We start from the raw sequence: 6,189 nt of genomic DNA on the forward strand, positions 1-6,189 counted from the left end.
TGCCGGACCAAGCCCTCAGCCTCGCCCTCAGCCTCACTCGGCGGCGCAGCCTCTGCCCCGGCCCCGCCGCCGGGCCCGGGTTTCAGGGCGGCGGCTCCGCCCCGGGGGCGGCCCCACGGGGGTCCCGGGGGGGAGTCTCCCCCTTCCCAGGGCTCGTCCCACCGACCTCCCGGGTCCCTCTCGGCTGTGAGTTGTGGCAGGACGGAGCTCAGCCGTCGAGGTGGGCTGGAGCAGCCCGACCCCACAGTCCTCGCTTCGGAAGAGCTGTGCACCGCTTGCAAACAACCTTTAAAGTTCCAACCTCTCCGAACGAAGGCAGAAGTGCTGAAGGGAAATGTGAGGCTTCAGAGAAGTAGTGGAGTTTAAGGGGAGAAAAAGGGAGTTTTCTAAAACTTGTAACTCTCCTGCTCGGTTTATGAAAGCAGAGCAGCAGCAAGGAGAGTCCTCTCACCTTCTCATTCCTCACAGCCATCACCGGAATGAAATGCCAGAGGACGAAGACAGACAGAAACCTGCATCGTCTTCCTCCTGTCATACTAATCAATCGGAGAAACCATAGGGTTAAAGGTCTCTGTGCTGATAGAGCATTATATTCATGATGGCCCTGCTTGGGAGTAGATTTGATTTGAATGTCACCAATGTGACATTCACCTGCAGTGATTTCAGGCACCTGGGACTGAGCTGGTCTCCATGTGTGCTGCCAGAATCATTATCTCCTGTGGGAGCCTTAAAAACAGTTTTTTCTAGATTGCCTTTGATTCAATATATACATATTTCTGTTTTATTCACATAATGATCGCTTTAGAGAGGCTCTCAGAAGCAGCAAAAAAGGCCCTTAGAAAGGATTTAATGCCTGCCATGAGAAGGTTCCTATTTGATCTGAGGGGGGGAAAAAAAACCCTGAAGAACTGACTTCTTTTTATTCAGGAAATTTCTTTCAGGGAGATCACAACAGAGATCATGCAGCAATATCCAGCTTTTCCAGTGTGCTAAGAAAAATGAGATACTGTAAAGCTAATGTGTTTGAACAGCAGCATGGGAGCATCTCAGTACAGGGATTCCTTGGACAGCAGCCTGGGATCATCTTTAGACCTCAGGAAAAATATCATCAAGATTTTAATGCAACAGCAAGGCCACAAGCACTCCCTGACCATGCTCAGGTGGGGAACCCCAGCATGGGAGAGGAACTCATTAGGTAATGACATGGCAAAGTCTAAATTTGTAGGGGACGCCTGCCCAAGTCCCTTGCAGGCAAGACCAGAGTCACTCCACAGGTTTCTCTATCATCTGTCTTTGCCTCATTGCCAAAAGTCCTTGCCTTAGGTTGAGGGCTCCCTCATGGAACCCCTCCTTCAGTCTCTTCTTCCCAGTGTTTCCCACTGTGGCTCCCTAGCAGTGGTGGCCTAATGTGCCCCATGGGAGCTGCCTGATCTCCTGTGTGGGATGAAGTCACTTGGCGCTGCACTATGGCATGAAGGTCACTTTTTAGCCCCATCTCTCTTCCCAGGACCCAAACCCTATCTGCCCCAGAAAGGGAGCATATTGATCCAGGATTTTTAGGAAAGAGATGTTCATCAGTTTAATGATGAACATGAATATGATCAGTTTCTTCTTTCCAAAGACATGGTTTGCAACCTGTCTTTGGAAACCACCACCATGGCTGATAACCAACAAGGTCCCCTGGTATTACGATTGTGACAACTGGTTTCTTTCTAAAAAATGTCTTTAACAAAACTAACTTAAGAGGAAACACTACCTATGTTTTGAAATATTTTGCACCCTGCCATTTGGCAGGGATGGAAATAGCAAGATTTTATGGGATAGTATGCAAAGCTCAGGACATTGAGAAGAGCTTCTCATAGCTGGTTCTCCCCCATGTTTTCACAGGAGGAAGAACAGGCAAGAAGTGACACCTTGTTTAAACTACCTGTATTTATCTAGCATCTCACACAACTCCAGTGAAGCCAGGTCCTGTCTGGAGAGAAAAAAAGGATCCTCAAGCTTAAAGGGCTCTCACAAGAGCAACACGTTACTTGTGCATGAGGATGTGGATATGCATGAGGGTGCATGAGGATATGTCCGTCCATCGGAGCATCCTTGTCATCCCAGGGCACTCTCAGTGTTGGCAGAGTGAGATTTTGATTTCACACAGCAGACTATGTGAAATGCAAAGCAAAGGGGGAAAAAGGAGCAGAGATGATGGATTCCTCTTCTGTTTGCACCAGCTATGCCTTTCCTCTCCCCAAAAAACCCTCTACTGAAATACCTTATAGATACAGGGGCCACCCCATAGATGCACAGCTTAGCTGCTCTGCCCTGCCTCAAGTATTGCACAAAATGGATGTAGGGGTGGAATTGCAAAATTTAGCTCAAAGTGACTGGAACCAGGTAAATCCCAGCCTGCAGAGAGGATGTGGCCATCCTGCTGCATGCCTGAAAAGTGTTCAGCTTCTCCAGTTGCTTTAGGTGACTCAGTAAAGCCTGGATGAGAAGAAAAACAAACTAAACAAAAAACAGCTCAGAACAATTTTTACTCAACCAGCTGGACTTTCTGTGGAACATTGTAAGTTTGAGGAGCATACTGAACTGTGGACCTATTGGCATTAGCATTAAAGCAACACACTGAAGATAGCTGCTGTGTGTCCAGCTCATGTACCAAACTCAGCAACCACTCTGCCTTGGCTTATTTACTCAGAGGAATAAATGACAGTTAGAGGTAGGCAGTATTTTAAAAGGTAATGAACACTTTCGATGAAGGACTTTGGCTTCAGCTTTGCACTGTGCAGTAAAGTTCAAGGCTGAAGAGCTCAAATCTGTGTTTTGAAAAGCTTAAAAAAAAAAGCAAAGGTATTCACCCTGACCAGAGATGCACTTGGCTCTTAAATGAATGTGCTTCAGTAGAACCCTTGAGGCTGGAAACTTTTGCACAACCATTGCCTGGTCCTGCTGTGAGTCAAGGAACCCTCCAGTTGAGGACACCAGCAATGCTGCTTTATTTAATTGATATTGATAATAAATGAATAAATGGCAATTATTGCCAAGTAAACAGCAAAATAAGGAGCTTGTGGCCAAACCCCAACCTTGGCTATCTTTGTATAAAGGCTTAATCAAGCAACTGTAAATGGGAAAACATGGATTAAAGTGCAGATTGCTGATCTGGAAACAAAAATAAGGGGCAGCTGACAAATGCCTCATTCTTTGGGCCAGACTCAAAGTATTGATGTGAAATGAAACATTTGGGTTCCTGTGAATAGACTAGAGAACAAAAAAACAAATGAAATATTTGGATTTGTAGTATGACTTTGCTTCTCGCCTTTACAGAAGAAAATTCCAAATACATACAGACACAGTTAAATGGAAATAATTTTCCTCATCAAATGGCTTTAGCTTCCCTCAGCTTTTCACTGACCACAGACACTGAGGAAGCCAACACCAGCCATCCTCACTGAGAAGGTGTTTCACTGGTGGTTTGGATCCTGCATGGGTCCTGCAGAAAGCCCCAGCCCAGATCCCTGGTGTGCCCCATTTTCCTCAGACCCAGATTTTCATCAGAGCAGTGGGAGGTGGGTGTGCTGGCTGAGCTGCTGTGCACAGTTGGGGCTGCCAAGGGTGGGATGATGAGCTCCTGCCCAGCAAGGGTCTATGAACATCCCAGCAAAGGAAAATTCTGCAAAAGCAATGAAAAGCAAACTGAAAGGAAACAGAAACAGAAATAATACAGTCAGTGAAGACCCTTACCATTCCTACCATTTCTTGGAAATCAAGTCAGAGATGAAGCTGTCTGCTGCAGAAAAGACTCTTCTTTCCAACCTACCCTCAGATGGGTACAAGCTGCTTATTAGCAGTAGACCCCCACCTTCCAACAAGGATGCCCTTCTCTTGCCCCTCCTTCCATCCCACCCCCTCCCTCTACCCAGAAAATCCCACATTCCTGTGCTGGGCTAGATCCTGGATCCATCTTTCTGGCTCAGGTGGTACAGGGTATGTGGGTTCAAGGTGCAAATAAGTGTAATGACAGTTCAGGTCAGGAACTGATGGATGTGGTGTGACACAAAGACTACCATCCCACAGACATTTTCATCCACAGATTCCCATCAAGGCCAAGTTTCTCCAACCTTCCCAGCCAGCCCTCCAAGCTTCAGTCCTCTGTTGTTTTCTTCATTTTGGACCAGCAGTGGGATCCCTTGAGTGTTAAGCAGACAACCTCTTTCCACAAGGATTCCACTGATATGCGGAGTCAGGACTCAGGCCATCTGAAGGGATCTGAGATTTCCCAGAAGAAAAGCTGGTATTTCCCCCAGCTACATGCTATTCAATGCTACCCAGGGGCTGCAGTCTCAGTTACAGTTCATGACTTTCATTATTTCAGTCTTCGGCTAGAATTTAATGTTGTCCAAATCATCTGGGCTGTACAGCCTCCAGAGCACTCTCCTCTACCCTCTGCTGGGTCTTACCTACCTAAGCAAATGGGAAGGGAAGGAGGCATTCCTGGAACAATGCTAAACAGAGATTACAGAGTTAAACTTGACTCCTCCATTCAGTGAAACCAAATTGGATTTGCCAAGCTAGTGGCCCCTCTCCTGCCTTCCCTGGCTGGTATAAATCTAATTAAATACTCTTTCTCCCATGCAGCTTTTTTCTTCTCAGTTCAACTTACCGGAAAAGCAGAAAGAACAGGTTCTGAAGGATTGGATTCAGGGTCAGCTGGCAGAACTCATCATAAACTGCCAAAGCAGCACCAGAGCAAAAACCTCAACACACAGCTGGGAGGGACCATGGCAGTATATCTGTGCATGCTTCCCAAACACGAGCATTTGGAACCTGCATGTAATAAATCCCTAGGACAGCTGATGCAGGGGTGTCAAAGTCAGAGCAGCTTTCTAATTGGGAAGAGACTATCTGCTGGAGCCTCTTCAGTTTGCTGTGAGATAGCATAAGAAATTAAGTCCTGTAATAATGGATCCCTCGTAATGACACCATCTTCTGTGCAGATATTGTTTCCTCTCTACTCAAAAATACAGTGTCTCACTCTTCAGCTTCTTGGTGCTGACGAGCATTGTTGCTCTCACAGCAATTTCTCTTTGGTACTTGGCATGGAGGGAATTTGCACCCCTCGGACACTCACAGCCCCTGCCCTTGCAGGATCTCCCTGATGCAGCAGGGGCAACCACAGGTAAGAGGGCCCAGGGAGGCAGTGAGGTGGAATCCTGGTCCTGTACCTGCCCAAGCAAGTGCCTCATCCTGAGGACCACCTTGTCTCTGGCTGCTGACTGAGAATGGACAGCTTTGTTCCAGATTCAGAGGAAAAAGGAATTTTATCAGGAGCTCAGCCATTGCCCTGCACTAGCCTTTCTCCATCAGCTGGGATTTCTCCTCTCCCTGGAGAGACCCTGGAACCCCTAGGGCATTTCACAATCCCAAGGGGCACTTGAATGCAACCCCCCACTAGGCTGCTTTCTAGTGACTTGCTATCAGCTTTTACACTATTTCATTTGTTTTCCTGCCCTGCAGATCACCCTGAGGCCTCACTTCACCATTTCTTCACCCTTTCAGATGCCTGTTCCCCAGGCCTCTGAATACACCAACTCAGCAGCTCTGGAAAACAGCCCTCCAGAGCTGGAGAAACCTCAGTTTCAGGAAGGGAAAAGAAGACTTCCATGTGCAATGAAAAGAGCAGCATTTTAAGCTGCCAGTCACTGGCAGTGCTTGCTGAAACAAGGTCCTATCATGGCCTGAAGAACTCCCAGGAGCACTGTCTGTTTCGTGAAGCTGATTGCTCTCAACTAAAAATGAGTGCACCCCTCTCTGCCCCCTGGGGAAGACACCCCAGCTGCTGTGAAGTCCTGCCCTGCCTGTGGTCTGGAGGCTTTGGAAATGTTGGACACTAGTGGAGGATAGCTCAGTTGGCTCCAAAGGCACTTGCTGTGGTGCTGGCGAGAGAGGTCCCTGTTGGGAGGAGGCATGAGGAACTGCAGGAGGATGGGCACAGACATAAGTAGGAAAGCTGTGAAGGTGCCTGGCAGATCTTCCTATGATCCCTTATTTCTGGGATGGGGAGCTCCTACTTTAGAAGGAAAGAGAAGGTTGGCATCATGTGTTCATGTTGTGATTTTCATCCTCCCCATTTTCTTAGGATGGGGGAAGACTGCACTGTTTTCCAGGCCTGATAAGTAGGAGACAGGCATTAAA

Source organism: Poecile atricapillus, chromosome 2 (genome assembly GCF_030490865.1).
Source record: "Poecile atricapillus isolate bPoeAtr1 chromosome 2, bPoeAtr1.hap1, whole genome shotgun sequence".
NCBI lineage: Eukaryota > Metazoa > Chordata > Aves > Passeriformes > Paridae > Poecile > Poecile atricapillus.